Genomic DNA, 23,290 nt, shown 5'->3' with positions numbered 1-23,290 from the left:
GGTTTGGTCGCGTATGCGTGCTACTATAAGTCTGAAGCAGGACCAGACATCGACTTGCTCCTACTTCAAACTTGGGAGACTTGTTGATATATATATATATATATATATATATATATATATACATCATCGACCTTCTAGAGAGCTCGGCCAGCTCTAGCATGTTCGGCCAGTTCTAGCATGTTCGGCTAGTTCTAGGAAGTTCATCCAGTTCTAGCATGTTCGACCAATTCTTATGGGTTTTGAGTATTCTAACACTCCTATGGTGTACATGAAACCCTAGAAACCTTAGATCTATGTTTTCTCTAAAATACATGCAAATTTGATTTCCAAGGTTTACAACCTAACTAGCATGTTATGGGGTACTTATAATATAAAACTTTAAGTAAAATAACATACCTTTCTTTTGTGGTTGATTGATTGGAGTTTTAGAGCCTAGCACCAATAGTGTGGATGCCTCAAGTGGTGTCACAAATCACCCAAAACAACTTGGAAATACTTGAAAGAATATGATGCTTGCTAAAATCGGCCCACCCTTGTTTCTCACACACTCTAGTGCCAATTCTAGAACTAAGGCCCTCTTTATATAGTATGGAGGGTTAGGGTTACACCCTAACACCCATGACTCTTCATTTACCTAGGATCCATGGGTTAAAAGCTCCATGGACTTCCATATACTCTTATCTCATCCTAAATAAATCTTAGCCCATTCCATATATATGCAAGGGTCCATATTTAATTAGTTCCATTTGATCATTGAATTAATTCCATAAATCAAATCTTGATCAATATTAATATATTATAACAAATAATATATTAATGGATCATAAACATCTTATTCTCAAAAATATATCCGTACAAATTGTTAGGTGAAGTGCAACCCAAATGGACCATGTCGGGTTGGGTCAAGTCATACCAAATATAGTTACGAACTTAGACACCTTATCCAACAGTCTCCTACTTAGATAAGTCTGATAACTATAGCTGCAAGTATAACTTCAGGAACCAACCAACAATCGTAGATCTTTTAAAACTCTGTTGAACTATGAAGCACCGTTTTAGATAAGTGATCATATAATCCTCTGTTCTCAAGATATCAGTCGGACAAATACATGGAACAATGTCGTACTTATTGTCTAGCAGTTGTTTCTCGATCTCTGATTTTTTTGACATAGAACTAAAATGAACACATCAATTAGGTTCTGACTGGGCCTGCTACATAGGTCAAAACAAAATCATCGAGGGGCCCAAATATCTCTTCTATTGCTAGAAGGAACATATAAACTTTGACTCATATGCTTGTACTAACTACTAGTTGAATTATGCACAAAAGAACGTTTTATGACATCATCTTACTGATGCGTTTTCGTGCAATCAATGGACAACCAACTGATAGTCAACAACTCATATCTCTAGGTTTGAATATATATATATATAATATTACCGTCTCACGAGCACTCGAGATAAATTCCATGAAGTGATACAAGTGAGCGTGAGTTTAATTCAATACTCAAAACTTATGAGCACTCATGAATGTTGTAGAAACAATTGCTATGTCTAATGCACCTTAGACAAATCTTACAAGCCAAATTCATGACAGTCTTAATTCAATACCTACTTCCAACGTATGACTGACTATAGAGAGTTTTGAATAAAATAATTATCCTGGAAATCAAAACATGCAAAAACGAAACGATAGTAAATGATCAAAATAGGATAGTAACACTTTACTCATAAATAAATAACAAATTTTATTTAATCATAAAATGTCAATTACATTTTACAAGTTTCAAAACTATCTAATTATTAAAACTAATATCGTCCCTCAGCCCAATGCTTCTTGCATGTTGCAAATGCCTAATCCTAGTCAGTCCCTTCGTGAGGGGATCTACAGGATTATCTTCTGACGATACCCTCTTTGCCACGAGGAGTCCTGCTTCTATCTTGTATCTTATGAAGTGATATTTTCTGTCAATGTGTCTGGATCTGGCACGATCACGTGGTTCCTTGGCTAAGGCAACCGCACTATTACTGTCATAGAAAATCTCCATAGGCTCTTGTATAGCTGGTATACCTCCAAGGTCTCCAATGAAGTTCTTCGGCCATAGCGCCTCCTTTGCCACTTCACTTGCTGCTATGTACTCTGATTCACAAGTAGAAATAGCTACTGTCTCCTGCTTGGAACTTTTCTAAGTAATTGCTTCTCCATTTAGGGTAAAGACCCAGCCTGACAGAGAGCGGAAATTATCCCTATCAGTCTGAAAACTAGCAGCGCTATACCCCACTACTCTCAAGTCATCACTCCCATCGAGGGTAAGAACCAGTCCTTAGTCCTCCGTAGGTACTTGAGAATGTTCTTTACCGTAGTCCAGTGAGCCTTGCCCGGGTTTCCCTGATATCTGCTGACCATGCTCAAAGAAAAGGCCCCATCAGGACGAGTACAAGTCATAGCATACATGATCGAGCCAATAGCGGAAGCATATGGTAATTGACTCATCTCAGCTATCTCAGCTTCTGTACTCGGACTCTGAGTTTTACTCAGTCTGGCATTGTGCTGGATCGGTAACTCACATTTCTTGGAATTCACCATGTTGAACCTCTTCAACACTTTATCCAAGTAGGTACTCTGACTAAGTCCAATTAGTATTTTACTCTTGTCTCTCAGTATCCTTATCACTAGGATATAGGCAGTTTCTCCAAGGTCCTTCATAGCGAAACACTTCCCAAGCCAGGACTTAACCTCCTGCAAAGTAGGGATGTCATTCCCTATGAGTAGTATGCCATCCACATACAACACCAAAAAGCTAACTATACTCCCACTAGCCCTAACATATACATAAGACTCATCCTCGTTCCTCGAAAAGCCAAACTCTTTGAATTTCTCATCGAAGCAAAGATTCCATCTGCGAGGTGTTTGTTTCAATCCATAAATGGATTTCTCAAGCTTACACACTCTATTAGGGTACTTTGTATCGACAAAACCCTCTGGTTAAGCCATGTAAACATCCTCAGCCAACTTTCCATTGAGGAAACCGGTTTTGACATCCATTTGCCATATTTCATAATCATGAAATGCAGCAATGGCTAGCATAACCCTAATAGACTTAATCTTTGAAACTGGTGAAAAGGGCTCTTCATAATCAAATCCCGGAGTTTGAAAAAAGCCCTTTGCAACCAGTCGCGCCTTATAAGTGTGTACATTACCATCCATGTCGGTCTTCTTCTTGAAGATCCATTTGCACCCGATTGTCTTACGACCTGGTACATTGTCAACCAAGTTCCAAACATGATTGTCATACATGGATTGTATCTCGTTGTCCATAGCCTCATTCCATTTAGCAGCCTCAGGGCCTTCCATGGATTCCGTGAAGCTGATATGTTCATCTAGACTTACGAGAGTACTATCACTGATAAGCGTATCACCTTCCACAGTAATATGGAAACCATGGTAATGCTTAGGTGCATTCCTAACTCTCGTGGAACGCCTCAGAGGTATGGGCTCATCTATCGGATCAACAAGAGTTTCCTCCTCATGTTGGTCGCTAGTGTTTGCGGTTCCTTCACCGTTTGACTCTTGAAGCTCCTCAATGTCAATTTTCCTCCCACTATCTCCTTGGCTTATAAATTCTCACTCACGAAAGACTCATCTCCTAACCACAAAGACCACATTCTCACTAGGTCTGTAGAAGAGGTAACCAAAGGATTTATGTGGGTAGCCGATGAAAATACATCTCTCGCTTCGAGGTTCGAGCTTGTCGTGAGACTCGCGCCTCACGAAAGCCTCGCAACCCCAAATCTTGATGTGGTCCAGATTAGGAACTTTTCCGGTCCACATCTCATGAGGTGTTTTGGGAACCTTCTTTATGGGGACTAGATTAAGGATATGGGCGGCAGTCTCTAAAGCATACCCCCAGAATGAGATTGGTAACGAAGCTTGACTCATCATGGAACAAACCATGTCCAACAAGGTTCGATTGCGCCTCTCAGCTACACCATTCAGCTGTGGTGTCTTAGGAGGTGTCAATTGTGAGAAAATCCCACATTCCTTAAGATAGTCAAGGAACTCAATACTAAGATACTCTCATCCCCGATCGGATCGGAGCATCTTGATGTTCCTGCCCAGTTGATTCTCCACTTCCTGCTTAAATTCTTTGAATTTCTCAAAGGTCTCTGACTTATGCTTGATTAAGTAGATATATCCATATCTACTATAATCATCAGTATCACATAATAGCGACTAGCATCCCTTGTGGTGGTTTTGAGGGGTCCACACACATCTGTGTGTATGAGGTCCAACAAATCTTCACCCCTCTCACAAGAACCAGTGAAGGGTGACTTTGTCATTTTTCCAAGTAAACAAGACTCGCAACTATCATCTGACTTTAGGTTAAATGATTCCAAAACTCCAGCCTTTTGGAGTTGGCCTATGCGCTTCTTGTTAATATATCCAAGACAACAATGCCGCAAGGATGCTTTATCTAGACTATTTGAAGAATCAATACACAATACATTATTTCCTAGATTATCTACAACATTCACAGCTTCATATACACCATCACAAGGTAATGCTTTAAAATAAAACACATAATTATAAAAAGCATCAATAGCACCATTTTTATTATCAAATGAAAATGTGAATCCTTGCTTGTACAAACTGTGAAAGGAAATAATATTTCTCGCCATTTCTGACGAGTAACAACATTTATTCAAATCTAAAGTTAACCCATTATTAAGCAATAAAGAATAAACTCCAATCTTGGTCACATGTGATGCTTTCCTATTGCCCATGATTAAGTTTATCTTCCCTTGATCCACTTCTTCAGTTCTTCTTAGGCCCTGCAAATCGGTACAAATGTGAATACCACAACCTGTATCAAGTACCCCAAGAATTAGAACGCAATGAGTTATTAGACAATATAGTATAAATACCTGCATGGGTGGTTTTAACTTTCCCATCTCTTACATCCTACAAGTATTTGGGGCAGCTTTGTTTCCAGTGCCCCTTTTCCTAGAAGTAGAAGCACTGTGCTTCTTTAGGGTTTGAAGAAGGAGGAATGGAACCTTTCTTGGTTCCACTTGAAGAGGAGCCATCAAGGGACTTTCCCTTGGTACCCTTCGAAGGGGTCTTCCTCTTCATCCCTTTTGCTTGCCCATTTGCTAGAACAGGGGCATTAGGAGTAGGAATAACAGCTAATGCACTTTTTAAGGCCACTTTCAGCGGTCCTTAAAAGTCCTTGAAGCTTTCTGAGCGTGACTTCCTCCTTGTTCATATGATAAGTCATGCGAAACTGATCATAACTTGGAGGTAAGGAATGGAGAATGATGTCAATCGCCATGTCCTCAAGGAAGTCCACATTAAGCTTCAGTAACCGGTCCACGAACCTTTGCATTTTCTGCAAGTGACCGGTGAGGGATTCTCCCTCCTTCATCCTAGTTGTTATCATGGAGGGAATGATTTCATACCTCTCCTAATGAGCACTCTGATGATCCCTATCCATTAGATCCTGGTGCATCTCAAAAGGGTAGAAATCTTCATAGGATTTTTGGAGTTCTACTGTCATTGTGGCAAACATGATGCAAGACACCTTAGTGGCATCTTTCTCATGGGTAATGCACTCAGCAACCTCCTCAGGAGTAGTATTCGACTCATCAACAACCTTCAGTTCTCTGTCAAGGACATACTCCTTTCCCTCAGAGCGAGTAATCATTCTGATGTTCCTAATCCATTCATTGAAATTTAAACCATCAAAAGTGACTTTCCAACACACAAGTTCATTAGGGAAAAGGATCATGTAGGGTTTGAGCCAGTAGCAGTGTTGGAAGACATCTGAAAGAAAGAAAGACAAGTTTTATAAGATAAATAGTCCTTAATAAGTCACCCAAATGAGATACTAAGGCTAGGACCCGACAACCTATTTATAACTAGAAGAGGGATGTTGTAATCCAAGTTATAAAATAGTTGAAGGTAGGTAAATGACGATTTACCAGTTTCCACCATGAAAAAACGAAAAGGATTATTAAGTTTTTAATTGGATTTGAGAATCCTAGATCTTTTGAGATACATTGAAATTTCAATGGCATGTTTGAATCTCGATTGTGTCATCTCAAGTTTGTGACTGGGATGCCGAGGATCACAAACAAGGTGTGAATAACCATGCAAATTGACTTGGTACCCTCAACTTAATCACCTAATCGATGTACCGGTTAACCACACACGCTCCACCGATCTATGATAAAATCAAGTTACCCTTTGCCACTCTTACTAGTCCTTATTAGTGTACCAGTTAACCACACACGCTCCACTAACGACTTTGTAAGGTACAAAGTGTAATTTCATGGGTTAGCACCTATTTCACATTTTCCTAAAGTAACTAAGATTGAGAATTAATAAAGTTTCAATTGCTTTATAATTTCATTATACTTTTAATGAGGATTAAGGTCCTATCCTACCCGTTCGGCTAACGACCCTCCACCAGTCAAGGAAGCGGTGGGTGAGAGTGGACACCCATTAAGTTGCCATTTTATAGGCAACAACCTTATACCCCCCCCCCCCCGCCTTATAGACCGACTTCGTGAATGAGGCCTACTAACGGTAAGACTGACGTATATATATATATATATATATATATATATATATATATATATATATATATATAATTAAACTTTTAACATTATAGAAGTATAAGGGTTGAATTTTAAACTTTTAAAACTCTAAGGTACAATTTGGAATTTAAAGTATTAATGTGTGAGACTTTACAAATTCCAAACTTGAGGGCAAGTATTGAAACTATTCAAGACTTTTCATTTCATAACTTATGAGTTTAATGGTCCATTAAAGTGAAGACTCTTAACTTTATGTAACCTCTTATTCTTTAATGACAATTTTAAAGAAGTGACTTTTGGTTATCCATAACTTGAGGACAAGTTATGGACTCCATCATTAGGCATTAAGACCAAGAATCAATCATCAAACAATTCAGCAAATAATTCCTATGATCTAACCATAACTCATAAGAACATGAACATTCATATGAAAATTTCAAGAATCATATTAACACATATAAAACATGGAATTTGGATATTAGCCATTGTAAATGGATTAGAATAAGCATTACACCATCTAAAACAAGTTTTAAAACACCAAAAAAGTTTAGGGTAATGTTTCTAGTCCATTTCCACAGCAAAACTCGAAAATCTGCATTCAGGGGCTTCTACTCGTCGAGTACAAGAACCTACTCGACGAGTAGGATGAATTATCACATGGACTCGTCGATTCCCCCCATGGACTCGGCGATTTCATGCTTTAGGATGTAGAAAACTGAGTTTTTTCAACAAGTTTGCATCAAGTATCAAGAAAACAAGCTTAGGCTCTGATACCAGATATGAGTTTTGAGCATTCTAACACTCCTATGGTGTACATGCAACCCTAGAAACCTTGGATCTATGTTTTCTCTAAAATACATGAAAATTTGATTTCCAAGGTTTACAACCTAACTAGCATGTTATGGGGTACTTATAATACAAAACTTTAAGTAGAATAACATACCTTTCTTTTGTGGTTGATTGCTTGGAGTTTTAGAGCCTAGCACCAATAGTGTGGATGCCTCAAGTGGTGTCACAAATCACCCAAAATAACTTGGAAATACTTGAGAGAATATGATGCTTTCTTAAATCGGCCCACCCTTGTTTCTCACACACTCTAGTGCCAATTCTAGAACCAAGGCCCTCTTTATATAGTATAGAGGGTTAGGGTTACACCCTAACACCCATGACTCTTCATTTACCTAGGATCCATGGGTTAAAAGCTCCATGGACTTCCATATACTCTTAGGCCATCCTAAATAAATCTTAGCCCATTCCATATATATATATATATATATATATATATATATATATATATATATATATATATGCAAGGGTTCATATTTAATTAGTTCCACTTGATCATTGAATTAATTCCATAAATCAAATCTTGATCAATATTAATATATTATAACAAATAATATATTAATGGATCATAAACATCTTATTTTTAAAAATATATCCATACAAATTGTTAGGTGAAGTGCAACCCAAATGGACCATGTTGGGTCGGGTCAAGTCATACCAAATATAGTTACGGACTTAGACACCTTATCCAACAAGTTGTAGGGAGTTCAGTCATTTTTGGCTTGCTCCTTCCTGAGGCGAAAAGTACATCAGTCACTTCAACCTTCTCATATCTAGGTGTTAAAATTCCTCCCCAAGAAATATGGTACATCTTATTATACTATATATACACCTGTCAAGACACTTCAAAGACAGGTTCCAACTCTCTCTCTCTCTCTACATACAATCGGGTTCCTTCCGCTCGAAGGACCCGACCTCATTTCGTATCGATACTAACTTAACCGGTGGAGGCCGCTCCCAGGACACAAGTCCTGGGGCGACTCTAAGAATCTTGTTTATGAGTGTAACAAAAATCAAATTGGAGCTCGCTAGCAGCAACGAAGCACACATCCAAGATCTCGACTCAATCAGCCTCGTGACGATTTCCGGGTTACATCACTCAGGTTGAAGGTATAAAAGAAGAGTTTGTAAAAGATGAAGTAATGGTAAAACAGTAGGCTTACTTAATGCAAGATAGTTGAGGGCTTAAGGCCTTCTGGAGCGATTTTGGGTATCTAAGGTTGGTGGTGTTCATGACATGTTATGATGCGCGTATCTTATGAATAAGGTGGGTTGCATCTGATCCCACATCAGCTTGGAAGGAGAAAAAAACATTTCCTTAAAATGGGTGTGGATACATTCCTTGTCACAATGTGTTTTAAAGTCGTGAGGGCAGCAGATCCCATAAGTACTCTACAATCAGGTGAGAGCAATTCAGGGATGGGTGATGCCCTTAGAAGTTTTCGTGTCGGGAGCCCAAAGCGGAGAATATTGTGATACGTGCCAGAGAGGGATGTTACAAATGGTAGTAGAGCTATGGCATAGGTCAATGTGTTCGATAGGGATGTCGAACCCTATAATGGGGGTGAAGGTGGGTTGCAGCAAATCCCAGATCGGCTTGGAAGGAGAACGAAACATTTACATAAAAGGGGTGTGGATACCTTCCTTGTCACAACGTGTTTTAATGTTGTGCGGGCAGCAGATCCGATAAGAACTATGTGGTTAAGTGTGCCCGAGTGATAGCAATTTAGGAATGGGTGACCACCTAGGAAGTTTCTGTGTCGGGAGCCCAAAGCGGACAATATTGTGATACGTGTCAGAGATGGATGTTACGTGAAGGTACTTGGATAGTGATGTATATATCTTCTGAGGGATTCAAGGAGATGTAAGTTATTAGTCTAAAATGTTATAAGGCATGTTAAGACTAGTTTATGCTTATGTTTTGGTATCAGTTATGACATCCCAAGCTTTTAAACATTAACAAAAAAAGGTTTATTCAGAAATGCTTTTGATTTTGATATTATTTCACCCTAACAATGTTTTGGTAGAAATTTCACACTAATAAAAGAATACTCTATTTAAATAAGCATAAAAAAAAAAGTTTTAAACTGCCCGTAAAAACAGGAATGTCACGTGGGTGTAGCCTCAAGAAAGTGAATTTGTTAACAAACAACCAAATTTAGGTCATTAGTAAAAATTTCAACTTGTTTAAATAAATACAACAACTTAATGGCCTTAATATTGTGTGTCTTTTTTATTAAATGCAAAAAAGAAGAAGTTGATAGAAAAAGCACCTCCATTGAATAAGGTTAGTGGAAATAAAGATGGAAACCATCCATAGGAAGAAGAACAACAATTTCTGTAGGTTCAACCTGTGAGTTGAATGCAAACGACTTTTGAGGCAATAATTTGTTTACTCCCTTATCCACCTCTGAAGCAATAATGGTTTTCCAAGCACCCAGAGGCCAAGCTAATCCCAAACTACGACTGCATCCATAAACATGCACAAAATGTTGAAATCAGACAAAAAAAACACATTCATATTATATGGTGTTATTTGAAAGCATAAATAAATGTCAATTTAAGACTATTTCATGTACTCTAACATAACTTAATGTTTGAATATGAAAGGCCATATGGTTTGAACTTACATCACACTGGTATTTGTTCCTGGAACTGCAATTGGAACCACACGTTCAACTTCCTCATGCGCCCCATAGAAAAACTTCCATTTAAACACTTCTAATAACTTCCTAAAGATTTTTCATGCCAGTTTCATCATCCCAAGGATTCACATCCAGCAACACCAAAGAATTCCCACCTGATTAAACAATCAAGAACACTGTCAATTTGTATTTGTAACATACATGATCATTTGATGTTGTAAAAGGTAATCTTCTCCATTTTGATCTTGGAGGAGATACATAAGTCATAGACAAAGAACAAAAGGAATATTGTTCACTACTCAATAACCTGAATAATGATAGCAAGCATCAAGTGTAATTGGTTATATTGAAAAAGAAAAGAAAGAAAATAACTTGCCTCACTATAACAGTTATTGAGTTTTGCATGATGTCTTTATAGGTAGGGAGTAAAGGTGGTGATCTTGTTCTTTTCAAATCTTGAACTTGATTTTAGAAGGAGACTCAATTATTGGCTTATGTGATAGATTAATAGGTTGTAGTGCAGGCCCATGATGAACTTCAAGTTTTTGAGAAGAACCATTGAACCTAATGAGATTAGAGCTATTAGTGACTTCTAAGATACACTTGAATAGATTTCACATATACATAATGTAAATAAGATAGGAAACTTAAGAAGATTATACAATGTATGTGGCGAAATTCATTGTTCCCTATTACAAAATAATTAATAAAAACATCACGAATTATATAGAATTAATTCATATTTTGTAGTTTTTACCTCTTTTGTTGATCTCATCTTCATATTTATATGAGAAAGGTTCAAATTTTGTGCCTACTTCTCTTCCATTGGATTTTATAGCAACTTTATCATAAGCCCTAATTATTTAAATGGAATTTAGAATAAGAGAATTGAAAAAAAAAAGAGAAAGAAGATTAAGGTACGAATGAACCTTACAGCTTCTCGAATAATCCAAGGCAGATGTACCTAAAAATACAAATTATGATGAAAATTGAACCAATTTCACTGATTAAACTTCTTAAATTCTTAATTCTTTTTGAGAAATTGGTCTATAGGAGTTTCCCATTGACCACATCTGTGTAGGTTAACGCCTATGTACTTTGAGCCACCTTTAGAGAATCAAGTGCTTTGACGACAAAGAACATGAACGAACTCTTCCTTTGTTAAGTTTTTGATCAACAAAGATTATTAAGAATCAAAAACAATTGCTACGTTTTATACAACAACGATTTAGTCTGAATATGATCAAAGATCTGTTCATAGGTTAGTTGAACTTGTTTAAGATGTTCATGGTAATCGTTTATGTTGAAATTGATATCAAAGTTTAATCATGAGAATCTAATGGCGACTTCATCATATGCCCTGTATAATGAAGAGAAAATTTATATACAAATGACGATTCAAAAGGTAATGGTAGTAGAGAACTATTTACCTTGCAGCAGCATGTGCAATGTCGAATCCACCTACAAAATCAAGCATAGAGAATTCTGATAGAACAATCAAATTAGGAACTAATGGAAACATATCCTATTTAAAATAGAAAGAACTAAGAGAATCAAATGGCAAATGGAAATAGGTGATCAAAATTACTTACTTAAATAAACTTGTTTCCCACAATCCCTATAGAAATCATAGAAGTCCTGTGTGGCATCGAATATGTGCACTAAATCATTATATTCATCTGATATATACAAGGCAATTGAAACAAAAAAATGTTGAGTAGAACAGAAGAGAAAAAAAAATGTTTATAGAGTCTTGACAAACAATAAACTTTAACATCATAATCTATATCATCGTCTGCACTAGGGAGATCTGAAAAAAGGGAAAGAAGTTTTGTGATATGTGGATTTGAAAGAGAAGGTATGTAAATTCAAGGTTAGAAAGTAAAATTACCTTATTCACTACATTGATTTCTTCTACGATGTTATATTCATCAACAAAAACATCATCGTCATCTTCACCTTCGTTTAAAGGAGTACTCATGATCCTTCCTTTATGATCGATTCCAAAAAATGAACATGTGTTTATCTAGGGTTTTTCAAATGAAGCTGATGTCCTATCAAAATCAACAAGGTCGTTTGATATAAGTTCTAACCGGGTCCAAAGTGGGATTGGGTCCAAAAAATAAATTGGCATGTTTGATAAGGATTTGAATGTCAAGGACTCGGTCCAAAATGTGGACTCGGTCCAAGGTTTTCATATGATTCGGTCTCCCCATTTCTATTGATGGACTGGGAAAAATAGTATTCAATTACATAATTACCCTATTTTTTTGTCATGCCTCCACCGGAGAATAGCCAGATCGAAATTGTTGGGATGCATACTGCTATCGCTTTTCACATCCAGTTGTCTTCTTCCTCCGACGAATCAACCGGAGAAAACCCACTTCCGATGACCAGGTGCGCTTTTCTTCCAATTTGTTCCTGTTTTTCCATTCCAATTGATATTTTCGATTGGTGATTTTTTCTGCGTTTTTGATGAGGCTCGTTGTTGCTCTGATTTGTTCCAACTGAGATTTTCATTCCCGTTTTTTCCATTCCAACAAAAGCTTTTGGTGTTGCTATTAATTTTATTTTTGTTCATGTTTTGTTTATTAATTTTTTTGTTGCTGTTAATTTTTTGTAGATAGTTTATATGAGTGGATGATGAGTGTTATTATGTTTTGTTGTTGTTAGCATTCAAAAAGTTTGTTAAATTGAGTGTGAATGATGAAATCCATAAAGTTTTGTCAAAGTATGAAGATGTGAAGAAACCTAGTGAAGTGCAATGGGGTACCAGAACCAGCTATGGTTGTTGCTACAGTGCCTGATGAGCCATCTCAACAATGATGAGATGATGGATGATCTTTAAGAAGAAATTTGGTACCACTATTTCTACAAGCAATTTGTTTTAAACAAGTTGGTTGTGGTTTGAATGGTTGCAAGATTTTTACTCTATAGAATTTATTTTGTTTTTGTTTTTTTTGTTTTTTTGTTTTTTGTTTTTTTGTAAACAATTACAAATGCAATATGAAACGTGTAGAAGTTAATTAATGTGTTGTTGATTTGTTTTGTTGTTTATGGAAGGGTTTTTGAGATAATTGTCTTTTTCATTTGTGGTTTACTTGAACCATTGGCCCAATGACTTATTATAAAAAATGTTGTTTGAGGGTAATATAGTCATTTTGTACAGTCAATTATATATAAAATCAAACAACAAGTTTCAGTCAGAAGTTAATGGTGGATTAGGTGTCTAAGCCCATAACTATTTTGGTATGTACTTGACCCGATTGTGAGCATGGTCCTTTTAGGTTGCGTTCACCATAGCAACTGATAGGATGAATTAAGGAGAAAGAGGATTAATAATGATTTATTAATATATTATAAGAATAATATATTAAAAGAGAAATCATATTGTTTAATTAATATTAGTCAAGAATTAATTAAGAATTAATTTTGTGGCTAAAAGAGATTAATTAAATAAAGGGGACTGATATTGCAATTATATGATAGTTGTAAATTTGGCTATGGATTCCTAATGGAAAGGGAATTGGATGAAATCTATGGGAAGCCCATATGTTTTTCATCTAAGGGCTTTCTACGGGAACTCCATGGGTTGATTAAGGTCTAAGCAGAGAATTAGGATTTCACCTGAAACCCTAGCAGCCCACACAAGTATATATAGACCCCTAAGGCTCCCAACAACGTGGCTAATCTTCTAAGAGAAATGCTAGGATGTTTTTTGGAGCCTCTTCTGTGACATCCCCATTTTCACGGCCAGAGAAGACCGATTTTGTGTATGCTTTATAAAAATTAGAGCACCTCTTTTAATAAAAATGTTGCGGAATTTGTTCCCAGAAAAACATGATAAATACGTTATCAAAGCATTTCTGAAGAAATGTATTTTACTCCATTTTAAGACATTTGGGATGTCATCGTCAATACAGAAACATAAGCATAAACAGAACTTATATTCATTTACACTAGTGATCTACATCTCTTTTAAATCCCTCGGTGTAAAGTAACTTCATATCGACACATGTGATACAAATAAGCTTGAGTGGGTCAGGTTGGGAAACCTGGAGAGTACATAGGGTTTTCAACCCACAATAATATAATTATTATGTTAAACATCAAACAATCAACCCAATTACCCATCCCCATTATCTTCTTTACTCTTAAGGATCTACCCTACGATTCAGTTATTCCTCGTTCATTCATTCCTAAGGAGTATCCTAAGGAATCGACACTAAGTCTGCATAGTCGCCAGGGTTTATCTTGTTTATTAACAGTATCATTTTCGAGAGTCCACTCGTAATACCTGTCAATGGGTTTTTAGAGTACACCAGGTGAACACATTGTTCACAACACCTATAGGTTGCGAGTCTGCTAGTGTTCCACTAGACTGTCTAGAATAGTCTGTGGTTGTCATCCATACTCTGCTAGATGACGAGGCCATCGCTTGGGTCATCGTTTGGCTCACCGTTTTGGCTCATCGCTTTGGCTCATCGTTTTGGCTCATCGCGTCGCACCATATTTTATCACTCATATATCATCGCTCATCATTCATCTCATCTTTCATCGCTCATCATTTATCTCATCTTTCATCGCTCATCATTTATCTCACCTCTAATCTACCCATGTTTTACCCAACACATTTTGTAGATATAAAATACATATATAGTTTAGATCATTTAAAACATGTATAAAACGTTTCATCCAGCATAAACAACAAGTATTCAGACAATATACACACATAACACGTAATTTATATAAAATACTTCATATCTATGTGTAAGATGAAAATAAGTATGTACTCACTTGATAAGGTGGTGACTCGGTACTCGGACAACGCTTTGTTTACTTTAAAATAATTTCCTTCGACGAAACCTAGTATTATTACCAATAGATTTTAGTCTAATATTTACCGTGACTAATTATTAGTCTTATTATAATTATTATATAAGTGTTTAAACAATACTTTCCAACCACTATGTACAGACAGGGGTCAGTTATAAAACACCGGAGGGCAGGACCATTTTGGCATATAGCACTTCTGAAATCCAACAACCCTATGCGGCCCTTTAAACCAGATTTCCCGTACCGCGAGTAGTTAAAAATATATTATAACGACACTTATATAAGTCATAATAATAGCTCAAATATTTATTATAAGCTCATAATAACAATACTAATTTTAAAATATAAGCTATATTAAAATAGGTAAGCATAAATTACTTACAAGGGGGTTTTAGCTAGGAGTCGGTCTCTGCAGGGCAGAAATTCGTCGCTGAATCTTTCTAAGAAAGATTCGTGCAGCGCTTCAACGCTCACCTTACTATACTAAAACTACAGAAAGAGAAGTCGAATCACGAGGGACCGAAATGCTCGGGGGATAAGAAGATAAAGACTCTTGAATCAAGAGAATGGTGCAAGAAATATGAGAGCCCAATCCTCTTATTTATAGTAATTGAATTTACAAAAACTACATTCCATAATTACTTAATGACTTTATAGTTATATAAACGACTAAACACCCCTTCATAATACTATTTTAAATAGATTTAACGATATTTGTACTAAAATAATGTCGAAAGCACTCAACACTAGTCTTATAATAACCGAATCGTCGATACCTTTCTGATGATATATACATTTGTATATATGTGTGTACGTATATATGATTTATACTTTATTTTAATACGTAAATATGCTATTATAATTTGTAACTCGTTCATACGAACTCCATTTTTGATGTTCTTTATATCCACGCGTTGGTATTTACAAGTACTACAACTTTCATTTAGACGTCGCCAGCTAATTCTCATTCTATCTCAGATTTACAAAACGGTATCGAATTTATCGCGCTCGAAGAGTAGGGACCAAGTTTTGTCCATATCTTTAACATACGAGCTCTATTCTCGAAGTTCTTTATATCCACGAGTAGGTAAAAACAATATCTAAAACTTTCATTTAGACTCCGTCGGCTAATTCTCGATCGATCTTAAATTTAACAGTAGGAGGAGATTATATTGTTAAATGTCTGCGTAAAATTCATAACTTCTACAAACGGACTCCGTTTTCGTCTGTCTTTTTACCGTTGAGTTCCTATTAATGAGATATTCAACTCTCAATTAGGTCGCGTAGGCCAAAAACTACTCAAACTAAAATTCGAGTTTCGGGCCGTGCACTGCTATGCCAAATCTTAGAAAATTCATAACTTCCTCATTCGAAGTCAGATTTGGTCGTTCTTTTTTTGTATGTTCTCGGTTTAACGTATACTACAAATTTTGTTTAGATCACTAAGGCTAAAAAGTATTCTACCGTAAATTCACTATTTACGTCTCCCGGTGCCATGCCGGTGTTGCCGTAAAACTTCGGCGGGTCATAACTTATTCGTTATAACTCGGATTTCGGTGTACGGAACCCTTGTAACATATACTACAAATTGGTTAAGATTAATCCTTCTAAATAATCTTCCATCAAAAACTCATTTTTGATGCTCATCGTCTCTAAATTGACTAGCCCGGATCTGCGGGCGTTACATCTTCCCTCTTTCCTTGTTAATCTTGTTTGATTATGGTGTTTGTGACTCCATTAGAGGTGCAACATTTGAGGCACTAAACTTTCAAAAGTCAAGATCAAGAGGAATTGAGATTGTTATTGCTACATAACAATCAAGGTAAGATCTAAACCCTAATCCATATGTTAATTCGATTATTGTATGCTAGATCTAGGGTTTATGAGCTTTGGAGGATTATTGCATGTTCATTAGACAAACTAGATCCAAAGCTTTACGGTTTGCATGTACACCATAGGATTGATGTAGTGCTCAAAACCCATCAGTGGTATCAGAGCCTAGGTTGTTTGTTTGATGTATTTGATGCTTAATTGTTCATTACTTGCTTGAAAATCGAATTAGGGTTTCTGACTGGCAGACTGTCGCACCCCCAAACCAGAACGGCGGAAACGTTCGGGGGCGGAGGACTTTAAGTAAGTATCACAACACATGTAACATAATAATCAAAGTACAAACAACCATTGCATTAATAAGTATAAGTTTTACATAAGTGTTTAAACATTAAATATTCAAACACTGAAGTAGGTACAGGAGAAGACAAGAGTCGCGGTATGGCTAAGCAGTTATCGCGGTCGAAATTTCAATAGCGGTCACATGCCGCTATTTGAAATCGCGATTATCGTGGTGGTATAGCGGTTTTTTAATATTATGTATAATTTATATTATATATTTATACAAAATTTATATATTAAATAGTTAATATTATATATAATTAATATCATAAAAAGTCATAATAAAACATAACATTATCTATATATAATATTCTAATATAATAATATGGAAATTAAAAAGTGTCAAAGTGTGATATCAACTCAAGTTGTTTGTGGTTTCTAAGTACTGAAAGTTACGAGAAAGAGAAGTTGTCATTTGTTGTTTTGTAGTTTGTAATTAATTATATTTATTATTTGGACTTTTTAAGACAAAAAGTGTAGTGGACTAATTAAAAAAAAATAAATATTTAATATTGAAGTAACACACAATCATTTTTTCTTTGTCAAAGTAGTCCAATGTATACGAAATTGTAAAAGCGGGTGTAGCGTCGCTATAGCGCTAACTAGGTTCTCGGTAAATAGCGCTCAATAGTGCCGCTAATAGCGCCACCGCTATTCGTAAACGCTATTTCAAAATAGTGGTTCAGTAACACCGCAATATGCTATAGCACCGCTATAGCGCGCTATTGATAGCATAGCGGTACGGTACTAGGTAGTCTTCTCAAAAGCTTCGGGAGTGTACCTGTCTACTGGATTCCTAAGAATACAAGTTATTTGGAAAGATTAGATCACCATTTAAGCTGGTGAGTTCATAAGTATTTTAGTTCTGTTAAGTATACCCTATGTTCTTTGAATAAGTTCACTGGTTTCTCCAGGAAATCCTATATCTCCTGAGGTGATTAACTGATAACCTCAATATTTTCCCTATGTAATTACCTAGTTTATACTGATTATACATAACATAATATCGAATTGACAATCAATTAGGTGTATCTGCCCTAAGCCCACAACCAAACAAGGAACAGGAAGTAAGGCGGAAGTCACACACTTTACTGTCAATCAGACATTACTTATGTATAACTATGATGTAGCAACTAAGGAATTATAGAATTAACCACTAAAGTTCTTTTATGTTATACTAGTTTACCGAGATTGAATGACTAAGTTTCATTTGATAAGTGGTTTAATCCCATAAACCGTTTCATTTGTATAAGTGGTTTAATCTCGTAAGCCGTTTCATTTGTAAAAGTGGTTTAATCCCATAAACCGTTTCATTTGTAAAAGTGTTCTTAGTTATATCTATTCTACAGTAAAAACTTAGTATTAATCCTGGAGAGTATTGTATTATTCATAATACTGCCTTGTGGTTTTAAATGTTCAAAACCAGAAGTACAATACTTGGTTTCATGATACATAACTCTTACTGTAAGTAAAAGCTACTGAAGGTATATCTGGTCGGGATGTAATTAACTTTTCTTACTGTTATAAGAGAAGTATATTACTTTGTAATTAACTTGTTGTTTTATCCATGTGAGTCCTATTAACCATACTAATATGACGGTAATGCCTGCAGCGACGTTCTTTAGGCGTCGGAACTGGAATGATATTTGACACCCTAGGCCTGCCGGCCAAACTGTAGCGAACAGTAGAGGTGCAGGATTGTCAGTCCCATATAGATCTATACACAAATTCACGCTCTCTCTACAAGAGATTGTGGCTAATAGTTCAGGACTTAAAAAGGTCATACTTAGATAAGCACACTGTGAAGGGTCTCACAAATTTATTGTTTCTACGAGATTTACGATGTATTATTACCTCGTGATTGCTAACCCTGGTACTCTGTATCGTACCTTTGTTAATGCAAACCCGGTAAGATGTATTATTACCCCGTGATTGCTAACCCTGGTACTCTGTATCGTACCTTTGTTAATGCAAACCCGGTAAGATGTATTATTACCTCTTGTTTGCTAACTCGGGCACTCTGTACAGTACCTTTGCTAATGCAAACCCGACATTACCACGTGTTTGCTAACCCTGGTACTCTGTATCGTACCTTTGTTAATGCAAACTAGGTATGATTTATCTTTACTTCTTTAATATGGTGTTCGTATATTAAAGGTATTATACATATCTTGGTATAGTTGAATGAATTTTGGTAATTTCCTTGGAAAGTATACACTTGTAAATCATACTTGTATCTTTAGTTTTGAATGATAAATTTTACGTATTATAATTTATATGTTCTATCTTATTAGCATGGTTTCTCATGGATGAACACCTTTGCTCAGCCTGATGCAAAGGTGGTGATACCAAAAGGAGTAACCTTTTGTACTAATATATGTATATATATATATATATATATATATATATATATATATATATATATATATATATATATAATTAAGAAGGAAACGACCTTCGGACAAATAATACAAACTTAATTCCACATCCAAACAAGGAAAAGAAAATAAGATAATTCATTAGTCCTAAGCCCTTCAAATTTTATTTATATATTTATACATATATACACATGATTTTGGCATATATAATTTGAAATAGTTTATAAAACATTTTTCAAAGAATTTAACGGAGTTTACATGACTTTTACGATTTAATATAACTTTAAGTTATTTTGGAAGTATTTGATAATTCTTAAAAGCATACGGAAATTTTCTGTGTGATTATTATCACATACAGTTATTAACACAATTTAATATTGTGTTAAACTTGTATCCCCCCCTCCCCTTAAAAAGCATATAAAACCATTTAAAAAGGTATATTATATGGGTATGAACTCACTTTGATAATCGGTGATTCGGGCAGCATTTCGTTTCCCGGAAAAGAGTTTGTTTGACGAAAAACCGGCTCCAATTGGGCAGAGTTTCGACAGGAGAGAGGATGAATTCTTTAGAATTTCAGGGCTTCGGGGCTTGCTTCGGGCTTTAGACGCGATACCGGGGCCTTCGGGGGTCGTGAGAAAGTTTACGAGGCTAAAATGTGAAAAAGGGGAAGTTTTATATAGGGGTGCGAGGGTTCGGCCGAAGCTGCTTAGTCATCGGACAGGTGGCGAGGGCGAGGAGTCAGCAGCACACGCGTCGGTCAGCAGTGAGGTCCACAGGGCAAAGGTTCGGATCTGGCAACTTCTGAGTGGACCGGACTTCGGTCCAATAGGAGAAGGCCACGTTGCGAGGGGGTCATCCGAGGGGTGTCCGATGCGAAGGTGTGGGCTCGTTAGTGGACCGCGGCTGCGGTCCAATCCGATGGTGACACGGGGATTTGCGGTCCAACCCGAAGGTGACACATGGAAGCCTCGCATGCGGGGTGCCGTGTCCGAAGTGTGACTCAGCGAAATTTCCCGGTTTTCAATATTTTCTTGATTTTTGTGCCAAAAACTTGCAAAAATCATAACTTTCGCATACGAGCTCTGTTTTTGACGTTCTTTATATGCACGCATAGGTAAAAGCATACTCTACGACTTTCGTTTAGACTTTGTCGGCTGATTTTGAATTTATTTTTAATATTATTATTTTAAACAGACCGGGACGGAAATCCGTTAACAATTCATAACTTCTTCATCCGACGTCCGTTTTCGTCTGTCTTTTTATTGTTGTGCTACTTTTGACGAGACCTTCGATTCTCGTTTAAGTTGCGTCGGCTAAATATCGATCGATTTATATTTCGAATTTTTAGTTGTCTACTGCTAAACCGAAACTTCGAAAAATCATAACTTCCTCATACGAAGTCAGATTTTTATGTTCTTTATATGAACGTTCTCGGTTTAACATATTCTACAACTTTCATTTAGATTGTTAAGGCTAAAAATCATTTTATTGAAAATTCATTTTTTACACTGAACAGTGTTTTGCCGGTTTTACCGTGGATTTTCGATTGGTCATAACTTCTTCGTTATAACTCGGATTTCAGTGTTCTTTATGTTTTTGGAAACCTTGTTACAAACTCTACCACTTGGTTCATCCCAATTACGATTATCGATCAATTTATTTTTGACCAAAATTTGACTAGTGTCACATTATCCCCCCGTTAGAGGGAATTTCGTCCCGAAATTAAGTCTAAAGTGATACTCATGGACTAGGTCTAATCTTTCCTTCCCAAGTGAATCCAGGTTCCTGTTTTGTAATCCGGCGAACGTTCACTAACGGGATAAGACTTAGCGTGGTTCTTCAGATTTCCCAATCCATGGTTTTTATTGGTTCTTCTACAGAGTGTAGACTTTTATTTAACTTGATTTCATCGAGTGAAATAACAAGTGTTTTATCGGATAGACACATCTTTAGATTTGATATGTGAAATATGGGATGAATGTTCTTAAGTTTTTGTGGTAGTTTAAGTTTAAAAGTACAAGACCGATTCTGGTAAGAACCTCAAATGGTGCTATGTACTTTGAGTTTTGTATTTCACGCTTTCTCAAGCGTATCTTGTCCTTCCTGAGTGAGACCTTCATATGACAAGGTCATCAATCCTAGAATTCCAAGGGTTTTCTTTTATCGAAGTCGTAGCTTCTCTGGTTAACTCTGGAAGCTTTATGGCATTTCCTGATTCATATTTTGTTTTTGGTAGTTTCTCGGATAATTTCCAGATCAGCGAGGGTGTTGTGTGGAAATTGGATTTCTAGCTAGTTGTGTATTACCTACTTTAGTCCCGTGCAGATAGAATCTGTACTTGTGACCACAGAAGGTTTCGAATGGAGCAACTTAAATGCTAGCGTGTTAAAGGACTCGCCTAATTGGTAAATGGATATCTCATTCTTTACCATAGCCGATCTCATAGAATCATGAGTACTTTGGTTCCTAGGGGTTTTTGAGTGACAGCTTGAACTGGGAGATGATTTTATTATCTCAGTGGAGATAACAGATATTGGCATACCATACACTCACATGTTCTAGTTATCTTCTCTACTTGCCACATTTTCAGGTTTCAAGGCTTCCTGTTGAGCCTCCTTACTTTGTGTGGAGAGATTTGAAAGGGTAATCATAGTCCGTGAGTGGCACTATGACCTGGGTACGCTTTCCGACTTAGGGTGTCAGCTACTATATTGGCTGGCGAGGAGTCAGCAGCACACGCGTCGGTCAGCAGCGAGGTCCACAGGGCGAAGGTTCGGATCTGGCAGCTTCTGAGTGGACCGGACTTCGGTCCAATAGGAGAAGGCCACGTTGCGAGGGGTCATCCAAGGGGTGTCCGATGCGAAGGTGTGGGCTCGTTACTGGACCGCGATTGCGGTCCAATCCGATGGTGACACGGCGATTTGCGGTCCAACCCGAAGGTGACACGTGGCAGTCTCGCATGTGGGGTGACATGTACGAAGTGTGACTCAGCGAAATTTACCGATTTTCAATATTTTCTTGATTTTTGTGCCAAAAACTTGCGAAAATCATAACTTTTGCATACGAGCTCGTTTTTGACGTTCTTTATGTGCACACGTAGGTAAATATACTCTACGACTTTCGTTTAGACTTCGTCGGCTGATTTTGAATTTATTTTTAATATTATTATTTTAAACAGACCGGGACGGGAATCCGTTAACAATTCATAACTTCTTCATCCGACGTTCGTTTTCGTCTGTCTTTTTACCGTTGTGCTACTTTTGACGAGACCTTTGATTCTCGTTTAAGTTGCATCGGCTAAATATCGATCGATTTATATTTATAATTTTTAGTTGTCTACTGCTAAACCGAAACTTCAAAAAATCATAACTTCCTCATACGAAGTCAGATTTTTAAGTTCTTTATATGAACGTTCTCGGTTTAACATATTCTACAACTTTCATCTAGATTGTTAAGGATAAAAATCCTTTTATCGAAAATTCGTTTTTTACACTGAACGGTGTTTTCCCAATTTTACCGTGGATTTTCGATTGGTCATAACTTCTTCGTTATACCTCGGATTTCAGTGTTCTTTAAGTTTTTGGAAACCTTGTTACAAACTCTACCACTTGGTTCATCCCAATTACGATTATCGATCAATTTATTTTTGACCAAGATTTGACTGGTGTCACACAGACTCACCGAGTCCATGAATGGACTCGACGAGTCCAAGGGTCTATTGCCGGATTTTTCGATTTTCTTGCCATATTTTGTTGAGGATTGCTTCCAAAACTCGTTTTATTGCCTAAAATCGATTTTTTTTTATGTTTG

Source organism: Lactuca serriola, chromosome 3 (assembly GCF_051521515.1).
Source record: "Lactuca serriola cultivar US96UC23 chromosome 3, Lser_US96UC23_V15, whole genome shotgun sequence".
NCBI classification, from domain to species: domain Eukaryota; kingdom Viridiplantae; phylum Streptophyta; class Magnoliopsida; order Asterales; family Asteraceae; genus Lactuca; species Lactuca serriola.
Note: the sequence above shows the minus strand (reverse complement) of the source record.